General features: G+C 35.5%; 1 pseudogene; it reads left to right on the top strand.

Annotated features, from left to right (window-relative positions):
* Positions 1 to 2,318: 2,318 nt before the first annotated feature.
* Positions 2,319 to 3,786, top strand: LOC141517565 (elongation factor 1-alpha 1 pseudogene; annotated as a pseudogene).
* Positions 3,787 to 24,417: the final 20,631 nt, after the last annotated feature.

Raw genomic sequence — 24,417 nt, 5'->3', positions numbered from 1 at the left:
TCTTAGGGCTTTCTCTCTCCTATACTGTACTCTATTATGTGTTCAGCATCTCAGTTTAGGAAACAGGTTTTCAAAACCAACTGTCTAAAAGAGACCAGTTATAAATAACTATAGCATCCCCTTATGGGCAGATTTTAGAGCCTGGATTAGGAGGATGCATAGTCATTTTAAAAATTTTTAATATTTACAATGCTTTAAAGTCACAATTTTTTTTCCTCCCAATACCCCCATGACAATTTAATTCTGGGACAGGAATGACTTTCCTTGGGTCACAAAGTTACTGCTAGAATCATAAATTGAACTTAAATTCTTTTTGTTACAAATATAACATGTTGTCTAATAGTGATTGTTCTTCTGGAACTGCATTTTTTTTGGAAAGTGCTAAACTCTAAATGATGAATTAATCATGGCCTACTTGAGATTATCGTTCCAAAAATCTGAGACTTGCCAACTCTTTCCCTCTCTGTAATTACTTTTTGGGGGATAGAACAGGGAATTAAATGTATCCCAAAGTTATGATATGCTAGAAATGGGAGAAATGTAAGGCAGTAGAAAGAGACTTGGATTCAGAATATGGAGACTTCTGACTCTGAATATTTGCCTTATTCATGGAATCATGGATTTAGAAATGAAAGAGACTTTAAAAATCTTGTTTGTATCTGATAATTTTATAGCTTAAGGAGACTAAAACCAAGGAAAGTTAAATGATTTACTTAAGTCAAAAAATGGTAGAAAACATCAAAGCCTAGAACTGAATCTTGGACCTCTGACTCCAAATCCAACACTATTTATACTTACCTGTGGAATCTCAACAGAATTCATCAAATGATTATTAAGTGTCTATAGTATGTAAGGTACTAAAAATACAAAAATATTACTAAAATATGTAGTGCAATGGAAAGACTTGGCTCTGAAGTTGGAGGCTTTGGATTGAGATTTTCCCTCTAATACTACCTTTGTGAATTTTGTATAAGCAATCTACCTGATTTTTAGCTTCAGCTTCCTTATATATAAAATGATGAAATTAAACTTGATGATCTCTGTAGTACCTTCTAGCTTTAATTCCACAATCCTCTGTCATGATGCTGTCTAAACATTTGTATACTTTTGAAATATATTTGACTTGCATTTTTCATCTTTACATTGCCTAGATTTCTGTTTCCCTTTCTTTTTTTCCTCCTAGAAAACATCTTTAAAAATTAAAAAAAGGAAAAGGAAAAAAACAGAAAAATTGATAGAAAGGGGATTTTGAGAAGCTACAATGGCAGAATAAGCAGTAACAGTAAGCTGTTACCTCCAAAAAAAACCACACAAAATAATACCCCAAACAAATCCTGGAAGAGCAGAACCAACAAAGGAACAGGGTGAAATAATATTTAAAGCCTTAAATCCTCAGGCACAATAAGTCTAAGACAGTGCCCTTTCAATCCTTGGAACCAAGTTCAAATTTAAAAGAAAGAAAAAATCCAAAATGATGAGCAAAAGCCAACAAAAAAGAACCTGACCATAAAAAGTTATTATGATAACAGGGAATATCAAGACTTGAACTCAGAAGAGGGCAACAATATCAAAACACCTACAAACAAAGTCTCAAAGAAAAACAGAAAATCGTTTTAAGCCTGGGAAAAAATTCAAAGAATACAACAAGAAGATTAAAATTCATATAAGAGAAGTATAAGAAAAATTGGGAAAAGGAAAAAAAGGTGATTGCAAGAGAATTATGAACAAAAGAGGCAACAGGTTGAAAAAAGAACATAACGGCTTAAAAAGTACAATTGGTCAAAAGGAAAAGGAAGTCTAAAAGCTAATTGAGGAAAAGAAAAAAATTCGTTAAAAGTTAAAATTGGGTAAGTGAAAGGTAATGACTTTATGAGATAACAAAAATTTATCAAATAAATTCAAAAGAATGAATAAAATAGAAGCAAATGTTAAATACTTCACTGAAAAAGTAATTGACTTGAAAAATTGATCCAGGAGAGATAATGTACAAGAAGTACAAGAAAATAAGGAAATGAATGAAATATTAGAAATGTTATATATGACAGATCTTTGAAGAAAACCAAATAGAAACAGTAAGGAACATACCTTTTTCTCAACAGTACATGGTATGCACAGAAAAACTGACCATATAATAAGGTATAAAATCCTCAAAATCATATGTAGAAGACAGAAATATTGAATGTCTTTTTTTCAGATGATAATAAAAAAATACATCTAACAAAGGGAAATGGAACCATAGATTAGAAATTAAACACTAAATAATCTAATTCTAAAGAATGAGTGGGTCAAAAAGCAAATAAAAGAAACAATAGCTTTTTCGCAACGGGTTTGCAGCCAGAACACAGCAGGTGTTGTGAAAACCATCGCTAAACCTCCACAAAAATGGGCAAGGAAAAGACTCACATTAACATTGTCGTCATTGGACACGTAGACTCTGGCAAGTCCACTACGACTGGCCACCTCATCTACAAATGTGGTGGAATAGATAAAAGAACCATTGAGAAGTTCGAGAAGGAGGCTGCTGAGATGGGAAAGGGCTCCTTCAAATACACCTGGGTCTTGGATAAGCTGAAGGCTGAACATGAGCGTGGTATCACTATTGATATCTCCGTGTGGAAATTTGAGACCAGCAAGTATTACGTGACCATTATCGATGCTCCAGGACACAGAGACTTTTTCAATAACATGATTACAGGCACATCTCAGGCCAACTGTGCCATCCTGATTGTTGCTGCTGGTGTTGGTGAATTTGAAGCTGGTATCTCAAAGAATGGGCAGACCTGTGAGCATGCCCTTCTGGCCTACACACTAGTTGTAAAACGACTGATTGTTGGTGTAAACAAAATGGATTCCACTGAGCCCCCTTACAGCCAGAAGAGATATGAGGAAATTGTCAAGGAAGTCAGCACCTACATTAAGAAAATTGGCTACAACCCTGACACAGTAGCCTTTGTGCCAATATCAGGTTGGAACAGTGACAACATGCTGGAGCCAAGCTCTAATATGCCTTGGTTCAAGGGATGGAAAGTCACTCGTAAGGATGGTAATGCTAATGGAACCACAATGCTCGAAGCCTTGGACTGCATCCTGCCTCCAACTCGCCCAACTGACAAGCCCCTCTGTCTACCCCTTCAAGATGTCTACAAGATTGGCGGTATTGGTACTGTACCTGTTGGCAGAGTGGAAACTGGTGTTCTAAAACCAGGAATGGTGGTCACTTTTGCCCCAGTCAATGTTACAACTGAAGTAAAGTCTGTTGAAATGCACCATGAAGCTTTGAGCAAAGCTCTGCCTGGGGATAATGTTGGTTTCAATGTCAAGAATGTGTCCGTCAAAGATGTATGCCATGGTAATGTGGCTGGTGATAGCAAGAATGATCCACCAATGGAAGCAGCTGGCCTCACTGCACAGGTCATTATCCTGAACCATCCAGTCCAAATCAGTGCTGGCTATGCACCTGTTCTGGATTGTCACACTGCTCACATTGCTTGCAAGTTTGCTGAGCTGAAGGAGAAGATTGATCGTCGTTCTGGTAAGAAGCTGGAAGATGGCCCTAAATTCCTGAAATCTGGTGATGCTGCCATCGTTGACATGTTTCCACGCAAGCCCATGTGTGTGGAGAGCTTCTCTGATTATTCTCCTCTGGGTCGTTTTGCTGGCCGTGATATGAGGCAGACTGTTGCAGTTGGTGTCATCAAGGCAGTTGACAAGAAGGCTACTGGAGCTGGCAAGGTCACAAAATCTGCCCAGAAGGCCCAGAAGACTAAATGAATATTCTGTACAACACCTGCCACCCCAGTCTGAATCAGTGATGGAAGAACAGTCTCAGAACTGTTTGTCTCAATTGGCCATTTAAGTTTAATAGTAAAAGACTGGTTATTGATTACAATGCATCGTAAAAGCTTCAGGAGGAAAGGAATGTTTTTGTGGACCATTTGTTTCGTGGCAGTTTTAAGTTATTAGTTTTTAAAATCAGTAATTTTTAAATGGAAACAATTTGACCAAAAATCTGTCACAGAATTTTGAGACCATTAAAACAGCTTAATGCGAAACCTGTGTGTTCTTTGGGTCAACAATTATAGAATTTGGGGGTGGAAAGGATTTATTTAAAAGTAACCAGGCACAAATAATTCTGTTGGCCACAGAATCTTTGCAATAATTTTTGGGCATAAAGATACTAATGATAGCAAGTGAATTCTCACTTGGCCTAAATTTTTGTGTTTGAAAAATATTTAGTTTCTTTGGACAAAGCTGATAGAAATTGTTATCTTGATCTGTTAGGGCTTTACTTTAGCCTCTTAAAGAAAATAATGGTATTCATTTTTTTTAAGGTTGGGGGTGGGGAAGTGCTATAGAATTTCAATGCCCTTCTAAAGCCTTTGGCTTAGTAACATTACTTTTTCTAGCTAGACAATCTCATCTAAACACCAGCAAGTCATCTGGTTAAGGCTATATATGAGTATATGGCTAGATGGATTTTTAAGGAAATTGGCACTGTCTTGAGATTTTGATATTTTCCCTCTATTTGAGATAAATTCACTTGTATTGAAATAAATTCATTATATGGAGTTTAGCATTACTTTTTAAATTTTGATTATGCCAAATGTATGTAATGTTGTCTAGGAAGGTAAAGGTAATTTAGTGAATTAAGTTAAAGCTGTGAATGGTGCCGCTAGCAGAAAACTGCCATGTTAACTACTTTGTTCATACAACGTTGTATAATTCTTCTTTAGTATGTGGTAAAGTAATAAAGTTCCCAACTTACAAGATTAAAAAAAAGAAACAATAAATAACTTATTTAAGAAAATGGCAGCTATGAGACCACATACCAAAATACATGGCATATAGTCAAAGCTTTATTTCTCTAAATTCTTATGAGAACAAAATGGAAAAGAGCAGATTAATGAATTGACATGTAATTTAAAAATGTGGAAAAATAATACATTAAAAATTTCCAATTGAGAACAACATTGGAAATCTTGAAAAATCAAAAATGAAATTAATAAAATAGAAAGTAAAATAAAGAGATTGAATTAATAGATAAAACTAGGAACTGGTTTTATGGAAAAAATAATAAGATAAAAGTCACTGGCTATTTTGATTAAAGAAAGAAGAAAGAAGCAAAACAAATATCAAGAATCAAAAATGAAAAGGGTAAAATCACCAGAAAATAAGAAATAAAACAGTCATAAGGAAATATTTTGCCCAATTATATGCCAATAAATCTGACAAGCTGAGCTAAATTTATAAGCATTTTTGAAAATATAAATTATCAAAGTAGAAAATACAATGCCCCCATTTTAGAAAATGAGACTGAAACAAACCATTAATAAACTCCCTTAGAATAAAATCCCCATGGTCAGATGGATTCTCAAGTGAATTCCACCAAACATTTAAAGAACAATTTATTCCAATTCTGTAGCAGAGAAATTCGGGGGAAAGAGAAATACTGTGCTCTTTTCTGCTGGGAAAAAGTCTGTGACTTTTTCTGTCCTGTTAAAGTATTTACTATGCTGCTGTATTTTGGCTTGGTGCTTGACCATGTGTCTGACCTTGATCAAGCCCTTAGAGCAGTAGCATTCAATGTGCCAATGGCACCAAGCTGGATCAGTAGACAACAAATATTACTCTTGCATAGAATTAGGAATGCAATTCATGTGCAGATTGCTGTTTTAAAGTCAAGAATTAACCACTCCTCAAGTACCATTGCTCTGGCATGTGTAGTGGAAAATCACACCTTCATCAGATATTAGGCTATTCCCTAACCACTGCCCTTGATCTACCTACCACAGAGGGGGTATTTAAGAAATCATCACTTCCTCATTTGCTCTCTTCCTACTAGACTTCCTGTTGAGATGCTCCAATTTCTTTTCCCTTTCCTTTCTCTAAACTGGATCCATGTGCCCCAGTTCCATGTACGTAGACCAATGTGTCTCCAGTTCCATACAGACCGATCTATATTGATCTATGTTTTCTATACTTTGCCTTTTTTCATTTTTAAATTCTCTATTCTCTTTGCTATTCTCTCTTAGCTGTCTCTTTTTCCTTAACTTTATTACTCACTTTCTTTCCCAGCTTATAACTACCTATTTAACTTGAATATCCCCTTACTCACCTCCTTTATCAGCTTATTATCTTTTTTTCTTAACTTTATTACCTTCTTAGAAACTCGCCTTCACCTCATTAAAGCACCTAAACTTGATTCCCTTGTTATTACTCTCTCTCTCATTAGGGATCCATGGTTTCCTGTCTTCACTTTTGCTTTTCTTTCCCTCAAGTTTTTCTAATTAACTTATCCTTTAAGAAACTGACTAGCTGCTTCTCAAAAGGATCTAATTTGTGAATGTTTTGGCAACTTATGTACATTGTCGTAGCTGGTAAGCTTTGTGCAACCTGTAAATTAAAGTCTAAGCCTTTCTTACCTCCTTGAGTCAAAGTTCCATGATTTCCTCACTAAACAAAACACAAATGTCCCTTTCTCCAGTAACATAAGTTAAATTGATGAATATTTGTGAAAATATAAATTACCTAAATTAACAGACCAGAAAATACCATGCCTAAATAACCCCATCTTAGAAAAAGCAATTGAATAAACCATTAACGAACTTCCTAAGAAAAAAAATCCCAGCGTCAGATGGATACATAAGTGAATTCTACCAAACTTTTAAAAAGCAATTAATTCCAACTTTATATGAACTATTTGGAAAATAATAAGCAAAGGAGTCTTAGCAATCTCCTTTTATTACCTATATAGTGCTAATACCAGAACTAGGAAGACCTAAAACAGAAAGAAAATTATAGGACAATTTCCTTAATGAATATTGGTACACAAATTTTGAATAAATAATAGCAAGGCAATTGCTGAAATATAGCACAGGGATTGTATAATATGATCAGGTAAAATTTATACTAGGATTGCAAGGTTAGTTTACTATTAGGAAAGTCATCAATAGATTTCACATTCGGCCCACAGTACAATTTTATGCTTTAGTATGTGAACTGAATTACAAGATGATTTTTACACAAATAAAGTCAAATCTAAATAATTAGAAATATATCAATTGCTCATGGGTAGGCCATGCCAATATAATAAAAATGACAATACTAACTAAATTAATTAATTTATTTAATGCCATATCAACAAAACTACCAAAATTTAGTTTATAGAACTAGAAGAAATAATAATATATTTCATCTAGAAAAATACAAGTTCAATGATATTGGAAATGCAATAATATTGAAGGGAATTAATGAACAAAATTAAATTGGTCTCATCATTCAATGATACCAATGCCCTGGTACTGGCTAAGAAATAGAATGCTAGATTAGTGAAAAAGATTAGGTACCTAAAACACAGAAGTCAGAGACTATAGGAACTTAATATTTGATAAACCTAAAGACTCTGGCCTTTGCAACAAGAAGTCACTATTTGACAAAACTATTGCATACCAAAGTAAGATCAAAACAGGCACATAAGTTATACATAACAGGTGATGTCATAAGCAAATTGGAATAGCAAAGAATAGTCTACTTGTCAGATCTATGGAGAAGGGAAGAACTCAAGATCAAACAAGAGATAGAGAACATTATAAAATGTAAAATAGATCATTTTGATTATATTAAATTTAAAAGATTTTCATTTACAGTAGACGAAAAGATGTGAGAGTTAGGGGGAAGTGAATGAATTATATTCTTATCAGAAGTGGCCCAAAGATGGGATAACATTTAATTGGGTTTAGAAATATATCTTACCCTATGGGAATGGGTAATCAGAAGAAAATAAGGGAAGGGACAGTGTGTGTGGGGTGTTGATATAAGGGAGGGAATATCTGAGGTAGGGATAGTCAGAAGCAAAAGTCTTTTGAAGAGGGGCAGAGTGAAATGAGAGAGAAAAAAATATTGTAAGGGGGGAACAGAATAGAGGGAAATTCATTTAACAATAGTAACTTTGAAAACAATTTTTGAGCAAATTTCTCTAATAAAAGTCTCATTTCTGAAATAGAGAATTGATTAAAATTAGTATCCATTCCCCAACTGATAAATGATCAAAACACATTAACATGCTTCAGATGAAATAATCAATACTCTCTATAGCCATGTGAAAGAATGGTTTAACTCATTCTAGTTTGGAAAAGTGCAAATTAAAGCAATTTTGAGGTACTATCTGATACCTCTTATGTTGACAGAAGAGAAGACTGACAAATGTTGGATGGGATGTGGAAGAAATAAGGCATTAATATACTGTTAGTGGAGTTGTGAACTGATTCAACCATTCTCTAGAGAATTTTGTAACTATAACCAAAGGACTATAAAACAATATATACCCTTTGGCCTAGTGATATCACTACTATGTGGGAGGAAAAGGGAAATGACTTATAAGTGTAAAAATATTTATAGCAGCTCTATTCTGATGGCAAAGATTTGGAAATGAAGGGGATACCCATTAATTAAGAAATGTCTGAACCACCTGTGTTATAGGATTACGATGGAATACTATTTTGCTAGAAGAAATGGTATATAAAAATATAAGATGATTAAATTAGTGATTTCACTATAAAGAACTTATGATGAAAAATGATTTCAATCTCCAGAGAAAGAACTGATGCTAGATGAATACAGATTGAAGCATACTTTATTTTCTTGGATTTTCTTGATGTTTTTCCTCATTTTTTGGTCTATGTTTTTTCTATGACTATTCTGAAATGTTTTGCATGACTACACATTTTTAATTTATGTCTAATTGCTTGCCATCCCTATGAGGAGGTGGGGTGAGGAGGAAGGAAGGAAAGGAAAATTTGGAATTCAAAGTTTTAAAAAATGAATATTAAAAATAGTTTTTGCATATAACTGAGAAGAACAAAATACAGAATAAAAGTTTAAAGGATTAATATTATTTCATTAGTTAAAAATAAATTACAAAATTTTTACATAAATAAAACCAATACAACCAAGATAAGAAGGAAAGTCAAAAGATAGGAAACAACCTTTATAGCAAGTGTCTTTCATAAAGCCTTAATTTCTCAAATATATAGAGAAATTAGTAAAATTTATGAGAATACAAGTCATTCCCTAATGGATAAATGGTCAGAAGCTATGAACAGGAATTTTTCAGATTAAGAAATCAATGAATTTTGTAAATATTATCTCAGTTCATCCTCAGAACAACCCTAAGTGTCAGGTGATATTATTCTCACTTGGCAATTGAAGAAATTGAGGTAAACAGAATTGATATGCCTTGCTCAAGGAAGATCTCAGGACTTCCTGATACAATGTCCAGCATTCTCTCCACTGCATGTATGCCTACCTGCTTTAAGCATTGTTCATACTTTTAACTTAGATATTTTTCCAGAGTTTTGATTATCTTAGCCTCTGTATCATAAAATCAAAGATTTCATGCTGTAAGACATTTTATAGTTTATCTACTTTAGTTTCATGTTTTGTTTATTAAGAAAATTACAGCTCAGAGAGTTTAAATGGGTTGTTGAAGGTCACAAGATCTATATTTCTAGATATTTAAAATCTAAGGGCTTCCATTATTCTTTCCTTGGTTTTAATCAATCAACTATCTCTTCCCATTTGAGTTTTTTTTTCCTTGAATGATACCAAATGCCTTACTGAGAAAGAGGGTTATGGAGCATAAAGTAAGAAGAGCAAGACCAGGGGGATATCATCCATTGAAGTCAAAGGGAACATGCATCTCTATTCCAAGGAAGTGATTTGCAATCACTGTAATCCATGACTAATCTGGCCAATTTACTTCCCAGCTCAGTTTTCAATAGTTCTCTAATTGTCCTGATCTGCCCTCTTACAGTATGGATGAGTAAACTTAGGTACAAAAATATTTAAGGTACATTCCAAAAGTAACAAAGAGAATTAATTAGTATTGAAACTAGAATTAGAACTCAGTTCTTGTCAGTCCTTCTCATGTTTCAACTGTACAAGCAATTTCCTCTTCCTTCTTTATTCTGGATAGATCAGTTGTCTTCCCAAATCTTACCATTGGTTAAGAGTAATTTTTTTCAAAGTTCTAAAAATATACTACTTATCACAAATGAAATTCCTTTCCAAAGTTCAGATGAGATTTCTGAGACCATTCTGCTAACTTAGTAAATGCCACTTTCATTCAAGTTTATCCTATGTTGAGCAAGCCACATGATGCCTTTGAGGCACTGAAATGGGACCCAGTTAACATTTCTTGTAAAAATTTTCCTAGAATTTTCAATTGAGTCTCATGGAAGATTGAAATAGATCACCCTAACTCTTCCATTTAATCTAGATTACTCTCCTATTACTGGGATGCTGACAAGTTGCCTAACATTTGGATAGAAATACTTTTTCAGATAAGTATTTTTTCATGATTTAGAATGCTTAAGCTTATTTGAACTTGGTGAGCTTTTTTGAGGTGTAGCTTTGATTGCCCCCAGGTAAAGATCCTTGACATGGCCTAAGAAAAGTCACTTTTAACTTAGTTCTATTACCAGAGCTTTTGGTTGAACCAGAATTTCTCTGAAATGATAATTAACTGCTTTTGAGATTCTAGAGTTTCCATAATGCTTTCCTTATGCTGATCAGTCAGGCAAATTATGTCACTGTTTGTTTGTTTATTTTTTTCTTGAAGCTCCCACATTCTATCCTTCAGCAGAACTTTTTGCCCATCTTTTTTGGATGAAAATACACATCAGTTTCCAATGCAAAATAAAAAAGGAAGGAAAGAAAGAAAGAAAGAAAGAAAGAAAGAAAGAAAGAAAGAAAGAAAGAAAGAAAGAAAGAAAGAAAGACAGAAAGAAAGGAAAGGAAAGGAAGGAAGGAAGGAAGGAAGGAAGGAAGGAAGGAAGGAAGGAAGGAAGGAGGAAGGAAGGAAGGAAGGAAGGAAGGAAGGAAGGAAGGAAGGAAGGAAGGAAGGAAGGAAGGAAGGAAAGCATGTTTAAAACTTTTTCAAAGGAAAATTCTTTTTAAAGGACTCCATGAAGATTTCAAAAATTACAAGATCTGAAAAATATTCCCCAAATTCCTGAATTTAGTCACTTGATGTTCCCACCCCCACTTTATACCAAGCAAGGTAGGATCTCTAACATATGTGGGATTCATAGGAGTCAGGGTGAAATTTATTTTACTGGGTGACCTGCTCTAAAATGTGATCTTAAATTCTTGATCTCTGTGGGAGGCATGAACAAATAATATTTTTGCTGCACTGATCCAAGTCAACTGATTAAATATAAACTAGTTCAAACAAAGGTGGCTTAAAGAAATGCTTAAAATTTCTTTAAGGGAAGAATCCACTTGAAATAACCAAAGACATACAAGACACTAATAACACATTTTCATAAGGGAGGTTCTAAAGAGTTAATAATTTGAATCTTAAAGATCTGCCCCCATTCATTTATTTATTTATTCTTATTTTGTATAAATAATTTTTTATACATTACTAAAATATTCTTGTTTAAGAGTAAACATAATACCCCCTCCCGCCAAAAAATATGGACCCGCATGAGCAATAAAGTAAAGGGGAGAGAAAAAAATTAAAATTGAAATTAAAAATAATAATAATAATAACAATAATTGTAGGTATGGCCAGTTGGCACAGTAGAAAGAGCACCAGCCCTGGAGCCAGGAACACCCAAGCCCAAATCCAGCCTCAAACACCCAACAATCATCCAGCTGTGTGACCCCATGCAAGCCACCCCAAACCCAATGCCCTGCAAAAACCAAAAAAAGACCCAAAATAAAATAAAATAATAATAATAATAGGGGTGGCCAGGTGGCAGATAGAGCACCAGCCCTGGAGCCAGGGACACCCAAGTCCAAATCCAGCCTCAGACACCCAACAATCACCCAGCTGTGTGGCCCCAGGCAGACCACCCAGACCCATTTGCCCTGCAACACCCCCCCAACAAAAGAGTAATAATAAAAAATTTGCCTCAGTCTGTATTCTAACACCACCAGCTCTGTCACAGGTGGATCACATTCTTTATGATAAGTCCATCAAGAAAGTTATGTCCATATTTTTCCACCATTGTCTTTGCTGATCGCAACTCCCTCCATTCATACTTCTCCAGTACCATGTACAATATTTTCTCTCTCCTTTCACTCTGTCTCTGCTGTAGGGTAGCTGAGTGGCACATCAGAGAGATCCCCAGCCCTGGAACGAAGAGGCCCTGAGCCCACATACCACCCCTTAGGCCCAGCATTCACCTGGCTCTATGGTCCCGTATAGGCCATCCAATCCCAGCCCCGTGCAAGAAGTAAAAAAAGAAAATGTGTTATATCTGACGACTTCTCCTCCATCATTCACATCCCCCCACCTTCCCCCTTCCCTCTTCTCTCCTTCTTACTCTAGATGTCTGTACCCCATTGAGTATAACTGTTGTTTCCTCTCCTAGCCACCTCTGATGAGAGTGAAGAGTCCCTCATTCCCCCTTGCCCTCCCCCTTCCATACCATTTCAATAGCTCATTGTAATAAAGAAAAATCTTATATGAAATATCTTAGCCTATTCCACCTCTCCTTTTTCTTTCTCCCATTACATTTCCCTTTTATCTATTAACTCCATTTTTACACCGCATTATATCTTCAAATTCAGTTTTCTCCTGTATTTCATCTATAAAAGCACCTTCTACTTGCTCTATTAAATGAGAAGGTTCATATGAGTATTATCAGTATCATTTTTCTATACAGGAATACATGTAGTTCATCATCATTAAGTCCTTCATATTTTATCCTTCTCCTCCACTCTCTATGCTTCACCTGAGTTCTGTATTTGAAGATGAAACCTTCTGTTCAGCTTTAGCCATTCCAACAAGAATGTTTGAAATTCCCCTGGTTCATTGAAAGTCCATCTTTTTCCCTGGAAGAAGACATTCAGTTTTGCTGAGTAGTTGATTCTTGATTACATTCTAAGGTCCTTTGCCTTCCAGAATGTTATATTCCAACTCCTATGAAATTTTAATGTAGTTGCTGGTAAGTTCTGTGTGATCCTAACTGCAGCTCCATGATATTTGAATTGTGTCCTTCTGGCTGCTTGTAATATTTTCTCTTTTGGAACTTGGCTATAATATTCCTGGGGGTTGTTTTTTGGGGGTCTTGTTCTCAGGGAGATGGGTGGATTCTCTCAATTTCCTATTTTATCCTCTGCTTCTAGGATATCAGGGCAATTTTCCTGTAGTAATTCTTTGAAAATGATGTCAAGTCTCTTTTCCTGATCATGCCTTTGAGTTAGTCCTATAATTTTTAAATTATCTTTCCTAAATCTGTTTTCCATATCTGTTGTTTGTTCAATGAGATGTTTCACAGTTTCTTCTAATTTTTCATTCTTTTGGTTTTGAAGTATTGATTACTGATTTCTCATAAAATCAGCAACCTCCCTCATTTCTATTCTTTGTCTGAAGGATTTGTTTTCCTAGGAGAGCTTCCTTATCTCCTTTTCCATCTAGTCAATTCTGCTTTTTAAAGCATTCTTCTCCTCAATAACTTTTTGAACTGTTTTATCCATTTGACCTATGCTGGTTTTTTAACATGCTATTTTCTTCAGCATTTTGGGGGATCTCCTTGACTAAGCTGCTGACTTGTTTTTCATGTTGTTCCTGCATCTCTCTCATTTCTTTTCCCAATTTTTCTTCTATGTCCGTCACTTGATTTTCAAAGTCTTTTTTGAGTTCTGTCATAGCCTGATCCCAATTTCTGTTTTTCTTGGAATCTTTAGATGCAGGAGCTTGTGCTTCCTCATCTTCAGATTGAGTGTTTTCATCCTTTTTGGGATCACAGGCAAAGTGTTTCTCAATGGTGTTCCTCTTGTTTCTCTGTTTTCTCATTTTCCCAGTCTGTTCCTGGTTTTGGGTTGCTTCTTGAGATTTTGAGGATTAGTGAGATACCTCCACATGGATTTCCATGTGTGAAATTCTGTCTTCCCTCCTGGTCTGTGAATGACCACAAGCACACCCCTCTGCCACAGGGCTGAGGTGGTGGGGCCCTTCTTTTCTGTGGGGGGCCTAGACTGCAATCAGGATCTGCATGCGATCAGAACCCCAGAGGGCTGTTACAGGGACAGAGGACAGATCTCTGCAGTCTCTCTCCACTCCCCTCCCTAGGTTCAGCACTCATACCCTGGGTGCTCCTGCTTACCAGCAGCCTGTTCCTGGATTTGGGGCTGCCTCAGCCACAATCCTCCAAGTTGTGCCTGGCACTCCCCAGGGTATAGATCAAGAAATTGCTCCTGCTACAGTGAGCCATGGTTCCCAGTGCCCTGGGGCTGCCTACTGGAGGTTGAAGTTCCTTCACTCTGGTGAGCTACCCTTCCAACCCCAGGGAGTGGAGCCTTTAGAGCCTTTCCACTCTTTTCCAGGTTACGTTAGGTTGGAGAACTGCCTCACTGGATCCCTCTGTGTGTTCTGTCTCTAAAAATGTAGTTAGAGTCCTCAGTTTATAAGTCTTAAAAGAGAGGATCCTCTCTTGTCATGTCTTGGCTTCACCCCCGAATCTTAAAGATCTGAGTAGCCAAATCTTAGAAGGTGGATTTCACTACAAGAATATTGAGAATTCAGAGAAAGAGTAAAGAGGGCAGACACTCCAACCTGAAATTTAGCAGATGGCATAACCTGGGTCCTGGCACAAAACTCTGTTCTAATTTATTCTTTGTTTCAAGGATGATCAATAACATCACACGTGATATCCTGTCTCACTCATTTATCAGATTTAAGTGAGACAGAACTTCACAGACACATCAGCTTCACTTTCTCTTTCAGATTCCTTAAAGACCAATGGCAAGAAAAAAGTCATGATGACCAACAATGTCCTGGTATTCCTTGGATGACCATGACATCATTGAAAACACAATATCAAATAAATCCATTCAATTCTTTGACATTTCTGGAAATTTGAACAAAACAGAAGGAAGAGAGGAAAAAGTTATTACATTTTAAATAACTAGAAAATTTTGATAAAGACTTGGGACTCTACCTACATATATATAAATATATATATATATATATTATGTATATATATCCATATCCATATCCATATCTATATCTATATTTATATATCTATATATCTATATCTATATCTATATCTATATCTATATCTATATCTATATCTATATCTATATCTATATAGGGAGAGAGAGAGAGAGTGAGAGAGAAACAACAGTGTTTCAGTTGTTAAAGGCCACCTTCTTGGCCATTAGTACAAATATTCTCATCTACTCATTTCACCAGGTGAAGTTTTCATGCAGTTGTGATAGACTTCTCCCTAACTCACCAATCTCAGGCCTTCCAATTACCTTCAATCTAGCTTAACTGCTGAAATGGTTTACTTGAATGTAGCCACTGTCATACTATAGCTTTTTTGAGTTACAGATGAGAGTTGGGTAGAAGGAGGATGCCAAAGGTAAAAGAACAGTCCTAAAAAGGACATCACCCCTCATATCAGAGGTTCCAATCCTACCTTAAAAACTTCATCCATGAAAGGAAACATATCTCTAATTAGAGAATGATGTCTAATCAAACAGTATTTGTGTTGAGTAAATCTAACACTAATTACTATAGTCATTGGAAATCTATCTTAATAACAATTTTAAGCAGAGATTCAAAAGAAAAACAATTATATCTTCCACAAGGTGTATATGAAAACCTAAAAAAATGAAAGAAGCAAATTATTTTTTAAGAATAAAACAGAAGTTTAAGGAAATGAATTAGAAGACAATATAATTCAAAAGAGGAAATGAGAAACCATATCCTAGAAATAGACTGAAAGCCTAGAGTAGACCAAATGAAATGTGAATCACATGAGAAATATTGAACAAAATCAGAAACATTAAAAAATAGGCAAAAATTGACCTTGGAAGCTCTCATATATACATAATATAAAACATGTATGTATATATGCATTTACACGTGTAAAAATAATAATAATGTTTGTACATCATTTTCAAATAGCACGACATCAGGAAGGTGAAGCCATAATAATCAAATTAAGTGAATTTGAGTGAGGAGGATGCTGTGCTAAGTCACTAGCCTCACTTTCTCCTCCAAGGCCATTTGGGTCCAGTGGCCAGATATGAATCAGGACAATTGGATATGGCACTGGATGTGAGGCAATCAGGGTTAAGTGACTTGTCCAAGGTTACACAGCTAGTAATTGGCAAGTGTCTAAGGCTGAATTTGAAATCCTGTCCTCCTAAATCCAAAGCCATTTTATCTACTGTGCCATCTAGCTGCCTATTACATGTGCATTTGTATGAGTATATATGTATATGTGTGAATAAACAATTGACTTGGAAAAGAGATCAGTGAAAGATAATATAAGAATTACTGTACTCCCTGGAAACTAATATAAAAAAACAATAAATCTTGGACACTGAATTTCAAGGAGTCATAACTGAAAATGTTCATTTCTATTAGGATCCAGGGGCAAAGATAGAAAAAAATCTTCATATTATCTTATGAAAGGACCCCCCCCCAAGGGAAAGTCTTAAGAATGTCATAATCAAAATCCATAGTTCCCAACATATATAAGGAAAAATACTTTAAGCATACATAAAAAATTCAAATAGTAAAAAACTAAAGTCAGGTTCATACGAGACATAGCATCTTTTGCTAAAAATGAGAGAAGATTCATGACTTCCCTGATAGACTGATGGTAATCCTACAAGGACTTAAAAATGGATCAGAAAAGAATAGGAAATCTAAACTGTAAATGCAAGAGAACAGAAAAACAGAAAAATAAATTGATTTGTATAGTTGAAAAGAACTCTGTTGATGGAGACAATACAGGCATTCTAATAGAAATATAAAAAATAATGTATCACACCAGAAGCTTAGTATCTTCAAAGCATGTTGAAGAAGTTAAATAGAGTGGGATCAGGGCAGAAAAAGTCCTGGGATTAGATTGGTTCTATCCTAAGTAATTTAAAGGGAAAAAGATAAAGGATTGAGGTCCCAGTATTAGAAGAAAGGAAAAAAATAGGAGAAATGCCATTTAACAAAACTAGGGTATATGAAAACAATGTATAAATATATAGGAATGGTAGGGAAAGCAAGCATCATATTACCCAATACTTACCTTGGCAAAAAGGATTGAACACATTTTATTTTTCTTTAGATTTTATTTAAGTTTTACAATTTTTCCCTTAATCTAACTTCCCTCCTCCCTCCCCACACAGAAGGCAATTTGTTAGTCTTTACTATCGTTAAGGAAGAAATATAAAGTATGAGATAGCACGATCAGACAATAAGATATCATTTCTGTCTAAATTAAAGGTAATAGTTCATGGTCTTTGTTCAAACTCCACAGTTCTTTCTCTAGATACAGATGGTATTCTTCATTGCAGACAGCCCAAAAATTGTCCCTGATTGTTGCAGTGATGGAATGAGCAAATCCATCAAGGCTGATCAACACCCCCATGTTGCTGTTAAAGTGTACAATGCTTTTCTGGTTCTGCTCAGCTCAATCAGTATCAGTTCATGCAAATCCCTCCAGGCTTCCCTGAATTCCCATTCCTCCTGGTTTCTAATAGAACAATAGTTTTCCATGACATACGTATACCATAGTTTGCTAAGCCATTCCCCAATTGAAGGACTTTTACTTGATTTCCAATACTTTGCCACCACAAACAGGGCTGCTATGAATATTATTGTACATGTGATGTTTTACTCTTTTTTCATCATGTCTTCAGGGTACAGACCCAGAGGGTATGCACATTTTTGTTGCCCTTCTGGTGTAGTTCCAAATTTCTCTCCAGAAAAGTTGGATGAGTTCACAGCTCCACCAACAGTGCAATAGTGTCACAGATTTCCCACAAACTTTCTAACAATGATCATTCTCCTTACTGGTCATGTCTGCTAGTCTAAGAGGTATGAGGTGGTAACTCAGGGAAGCTTTAAATTGCATTTCTCTAATAAATAATGATTTGGAGCAATTTTTCATATGATTATGGATTGCTTTGATCTCCCCATCTGTAAATTGCCTTTGCATATCCTTTGACCATTTGTCAATTGGGGAATGGCTTTATGTTATAATTTGAATCAGTTCTCTGTATATTTTAGAAATGAGTCCTTTGCTAGAAACATTAGTTGTAAAGATCATTTATTTATTCAATAGATTTTTTGCTTTTGCTTTTATTAATTTCTCCTTAAATTTTTATAATTTTTAATTTGGCATTTAAGTGGGGATTTTTAATTTGTTCTTTCTCCAATTTTTTTAGTTGAATATTTAGTTCATTGATTTCCTCCTCCTCTAATTTATTCATTTAGGCATTTAAAGATATAATCTATCCCCTTAGGTCCTCCTTGAGTGAATCCCTTAGGTTTTGGTATGTTGATTCATTATTGTCATTAATTAGAATGAAATAATTAATTCTTTCTCTAATTTGTTGTTTGATCCCCTCATTCTTTAGAATGAGGTTATTCAGTTTCCAATTAGCTATGGCTCTATATCTCCCTGGCCCAATATTGCATATGATTTTTATTGCATTGTGATCTGAGAAAGATGTATTCACTATTTCTGCCTTTCTGCAGTTGATCATTAGGTTTTTATGCCTTAGTCTATAGTGCCAAGTACTGCAGAGATAAAAGGTTTATTCCTTTCTATTCCCATTCAATTTCCTCCATATGTCTATCATATCTAGTTTTTCTAACAATCTATTTACCTCCTTAACTTCTTTCTTGTTTATTTTATGATTTGATTTATCTAGATCTGAGAGTGGGAGGTTGAGGTCTCCCACTAGTAGAGTTTTGCTGTCTATGTTTTCCTGTAGCTCTTTCAGCTTCTCCTCTAAGAATTTGGATGCTATCCCACTGGGTGCATATATAGTCAATACTGATATCACTTTATTATCCATGATACCATTTAGGAGGATATAATTTCCTTCCTTATCTCTTTAAACACTATTTTTTGCTGCAGCTTTGTCTGAGATAAAGATTGCTACCCCTGCTTTTTTTCACTTCAGCTGAAGCAAATTATATTTTTCTCTAACCTTTTACCATTATTCTATATGCATCTCTCTGCTTCAAATGAGTTTCTTGTAAGCAGCCTATTGTAGGATTCTGGTTTTTAATCCACTTTGCTATTCATTTACATTTTACTGCAGAGTTCAACCCATTCACATTCAATGTTATAATTACTTACTCTTTCTCACCCTCCATGCTATCTTCCCTCTATTTCTGTTTTCCCCTCTTACCTCCTTTATCTGTATTCCCCATGATTTTGTTCCTGAATACCACCCCCTTCAGTATGTTTGCCCTCCTATATCCACCCCTCCCCTTTCCTTCCCCTTTGCCTTTTTCCCATTTCCCTTCCCTTCCTTCTGTTAGTTTCTCTTTTTCTCTTCCTCCCTGTATCTGTCCCGCTTCCCCTTTTCCCCTTTTCCCCTTTTAATACTTGAATGGTAAGATGTTTTTTAAGTTAACTGAGTATGTGTGTAAGGTAACTTTAAGCCAAGTCTGATGACAGGAAGATTCAGGTATTTTTCATCTCCTCCATTGTTCTCCTTTATTACCTCTTGTTATAATGAGATTTACCCCCACTGAATCCTCTCCCTCCTTCTGTCTCCTTCCTGTCCCCCCTTTTTAAGGAGGATGTGTTTTTAAATCATTTTATCTGAGTCATAGAAAATTCTGTGTATCCATCACTTCTAGCTAAGTATATTCTATCTAATAGAGTTACAGTTCTTGAGAGTTATTAGAGCCTTTCTCCCATGTAGTGTTATAGCCAATTTCTTCCCATTGGGTAGCAATCTCATGGATAAGTCATGAGTGCCCATCACTTCTGGCTAGGTATATTCTCTCTATTAGATTTACAATTCTCAAGAGTTATGAGAATCTTTTTCCCATGCTGGGCTATAGCCAGTTTCATCTTACTGGATATCAGTTTTTTTCTTCCCCCCCTTTTCTTTAACATTTTCACATGTCTCTTGAACCTCTTGTTTGATGTCAAAATTTTCTATATAACTCTGATCTTTACATAAGGAATTTTTGGAATTCATCCATTTTGTTAAATGTCCACCTTTTCCCCTGTAAAAGAAGGCCCAGCTTTGCCAGATAGTGGATTCTTGGCTGTATTGCAAGCTCCCTTGCTCTTCAGAATAACTCATTCCAGGCCCTTCGATCCCTTAATGTTGATGCAGCCAGATCCTGTGTTACCCTTACTAGGGCTCCTTGGTATTTAAATTGTTTCTTTCTGGTTACTTATAGAATTTTCTCTTTCATCTGATAATTCTGAAATTTGGCCACAACATTCCTTGGTGTTTCCATTTTAGGATCTCTTTCTGAAGAGGATTGGTGTATTCTTTCAATAACTACTTTGCCCTCTGGTTCCATGATATCAGGATAATTTTCCATCACTAGATCCTGTAATATTAAGTCCAGGCCTTTTTTTTTTTTAATCAATGTTTTTCAGGAAGTCCAATAATTGTTAGGAGCTCCTCCTCGACCTATTCTCGAGGTCAGTGGTTTTGCTGATGAGGTATTTTACATTTTCTTCTATTTTTTGATCTTGTTTATCAGGCTCTTGCTTTCTCATGAAGTCATTAGTGTCTGAAGATTCCATTCTTTTTTCAGAGAAGAGTTTTCTTCATTTACCTTTTGCAACTCCTTTTCCAAGTGGTCAATTCTATGTTTCAAAGAGCTTTCCATTTGATCAATTGAGGTTTTGAGAGAATTATTTTCTTTATGCATTTGCTCAGTTGAGGATCTGAGAGAATTATTCTCATTCTGTATTTGTCCATTGTATTTTCAAATGATTTGGTTTCTTATTTCAAGGTTTTAATCTTCTGGGTTTCTTTTCCAAATTTTCCAATTGATTTTTAAACTCCTTCCTTATTTCTTCAAGGAAGTCTTTCTGTGCTGGAAACCATATCATATTCTCCTCATAGGTTCTAGGTCTCTCTGAGTTAGGGTCTTTTTTCTTCCAAGTATTTTTCTATGTATCTACCTTTCTACTGACCTTTCTTCATTTTGCTATGACCTTGAGTTGGGGAGTCACTAGTTCACAGAAGTTTGTTGTTGGGATCCCAAGAGGCTTTATTCACTGAGTGCAATATCTCCAGGTGGCCAGTAGAGGGTGGTAGAGGATTTGCTCACTGAGTGTAATTTATCCAGCTACCCAGTAGGGGGTGCTGGTTGCTTTCTGTGGGATGTGTATGACCTAGATTGAGGCCTTCTCCCTTGCCCTGGAGGGAGTGATTGAAGTTGCTAAATACTTTTGTCTTCAATCAATGGTGGGCTTTACCCTGGTGTGAGGTTTCTACTTTCCCTATTGTCAGCTGGCCTGGTTCTTCTGCTCACACACCTGTTCCTGGGGCAAAAGGTCTGTAATTTTGTTTGTTCTGGGAAGAGGCTTCAGTTAAAAAGGAGGCATAGGAGTTCCTCCCCACTAGAAGAGCCCAGGGATGATGTCTGCAACTCTCCTGTACCAGAACTCTCCCCCCAGCCCTGTCGACAAGCTCCTGAAGGTCAGAACCAACACCAATGCCTCTGCTCCCTAGTTGACCCAAGCGCCAGTGGTTGACCAGGCTCTAGCCCCACAGCTGATCAAGCAGGTCTGGTTCTAGGCCCTGAGGATCCCCAGGCTCCCACCCTGCCAACCACTCAGGTTGAAACATAGGTGATCCATCCTCTGCACCCAGACTCACCCACAACTGTGGAAGAGAAATCCTGAGGTAGATGTTTTTTCTCTTGGCTTTTCTTTCTGAGTTTTGTTGATCAGATTTCTGTTAAGAAGTTTGTTTCATAACATATATGGGGAAAGATCAGGAGACTTTAGAACTGTGCCTGTCTTCTCTCTACCATCTCCTTGAACAAACTCTTAACAACAATTTGGTGCATACATGTATCTAATTTAACAAAGAATCAAGTGAGGATAAAAAACAGAGATGATACGAGGGAATAATAATTGTTTATGATAATAATTACAATAATAATTAGCATTTATTTAATGTTAAGTGTTTTATAAACTATTGCATGTGTTATCTCACTTTATCTTTACAACAACCCTAAGAAAAAGGTGCTATTATTTTCCTATTAAAAAGGAGGCTAAGGCTGAGAGAGTTTACCTGACTTATCCATTATCTCTTTCAATTAGAAAGTGTCTTAAGTGGAATTTGAACTCAGGTCTTCCTGACTCCAAGTCCAATATTCTTAACAATGAAATGCAGTCACACGTACTTATGCAGAATTAATTAATAGTAGACACTTTTGAAGCATAATTTATTTTTTATGGAAATTCTTCAAAATATACATTCAACAACCCTCCCAACTCCTGGTGGATGAGTTTCTTATTGTTCTTCCAACCATAAAGGTTCTTCTACTGATGTGACTCAAAGGTGAGGGTTGGATTCCAAACATGGCAATTTTATATCCTTCATCAAATCAGCATGAAAATCCTATAGTAAGGAAATAATCCCATCACAGCCACATACTTTTCTTAATAGTTGGGACATAATCCATAATTTATGCAAGTCATATTTTTATTTCTATTCAATTTTATTTCTATTAATGATTATTCCATTGTAATAGAAATCTATTCTATAATTATGATAAGCCCTGAAAATATGGAAAATAAACAGACAGTGATGCCCTTTCATCAGCCAAGTTTAAAGGACTTATTTCTATCACTACAGCTATCCCGGTTCCCACTATCTTAATGTTAACATATTGTATCATCTTGCCAGGGAATCAACATAAATTGAGAACCCTTGGATAGAATCTGAAAAATCTACTGAGGTAAATACAATTCTTAACTAGCAAACCACCAGTAAGAGCCATTTCTCTACTCTTTCGGTAAGAGTAGTAAGATACCCTGAAAGCTCTTTCCAAGAATCAAATGCCAAAAATATTCCTTCTAGTGAGGCAACAAATGCCTCACTGAAGTTGAAGTTAGAAGTATTTTTGGAAAAGATGAGATTTATTCCAAATATATACTATACAGTAGAAAGAATGGTAGACTGAAAATCAATAGAACTGGATTCTAGCTCTACTATTACTGGCAATGATAGGCATCTACAGGGCACAGTGGATAAAGGAGGCAGGAAAACTGGAGTTCAAAACCTGCCTCAGATACTTCCTGATTGTTTGAGCCTGGGAAAAAGTCATTTTTCCCTCCAAGTCTCAATTTCCTATTCTCCTATGAGAGTAATAATAGTAGTAATAGTAGCTCAATTTGAACTTCAAATGAGATAACATAATTAAAGTTCTTTGCAAATGTTAATGCACTTTCTAAGTCTGATATGATTATTATTATAATTATAATGATTACTACCATTATTATGTCCTCTTAGATATGTTACTTTCCTTTTCTGACTCTCCATTTTCTTATCAGGAAAATGAGACAGTTAGATAGTTTTGTAGATACCTTCCAACTCTTATAGTCTTTGAATTTCATAAGCAATTGCAAAGAAGGACTTTGTCACCATAATACTTCTTAGTACTCTGACTCAGGTACTTCTTGCTCTCTTGGCCTCACTTACTAGGGTTTGGGGAATGAGTAAGATAGTTGAAAATAAAACCCTTTTCTAACTTTTTTCATGAATTAAATCTAGAGAATAGAGGAGTATTAGGAGAACAAACATTGTATAGTGTCATGAGGAAGGGGAGAATAATTTTCCTGAAGGCACAAGTTAAGAAATGTAGCATAAGAATAAAAATATATTAAATCTAAGAATAGAACAGCTAGGTGGTCCAATGAATAGTGTTCTGAACCTGAAGTCAGTAAAAATCATCTTTCTGAGTTCAAATCTAGTCTTGACCCCCTATATCTGTGTGATCCTTGGCAAGTTTCTTAACTCTATTTGCCTCGGTTTCCTCATCTGTAAAATGAGTAGGAGAAGGAAAATAGAAAATTTCTCCAATATCTGACAAGAATATCCCAAATAGTGTCAAAAAGAGTCAGTACAACTGAAATTACTGAACAACAAAAATTAATAACTTGAAAATATCAACCAAAGAGCTAGAGAGACATATGTACATATTAGATAAAATTTGAAAATTCTCACTCCCTTCCAAATTTATCTTCAAGAAACATTTAAATATCCAATATTTGCAGAGCACTGGGTAAAAGAGTGCAAAGATACAAAGTTTAGATACCTTCCTAGGTTCTTTGAATTCTAAAGAAGCTTTCCCTTGAATCCACATTTTCCTCAAGATATTACCATACATCTCTCCTTTTTTTACAGATAGACTCCAGTAAAGTACTGTGTGTACTCACTGTTTCTATTTCCTCCAATCACTCATTCCACAAACCCTGGTAATCTGATTTTCAATCTGGGCACTCTACTAAACCTCCTCACAGTTTACTAATAATTTTGCTATTGATGAGTACTTTGAATTTTCGTGAACTTCATCTTCCTTGACCTCTCAGTAACTTTGCAAATAAAGTAGTTAAATTGTCCATAACCTTTAACTGAGGACAAAAAGAAAGTTCTGTAGACATGAAT

The sequence above is a fragment of the Macrotis lagotis genome, chromosome 1 (assembly GCF_037893015.1).
Source record: "Macrotis lagotis isolate mMagLag1 chromosome 1, bilby.v1.9.chrom.fasta, whole genome shotgun sequence".
NCBI classification, from domain to species: Eukaryota; Metazoa; Chordata; class Mammalia; order Peramelemorphia; family Peramelidae; genus Macrotis; species Macrotis lagotis.
This window is presented reverse-complemented; position numbering and strand designations above follow the sequence as displayed.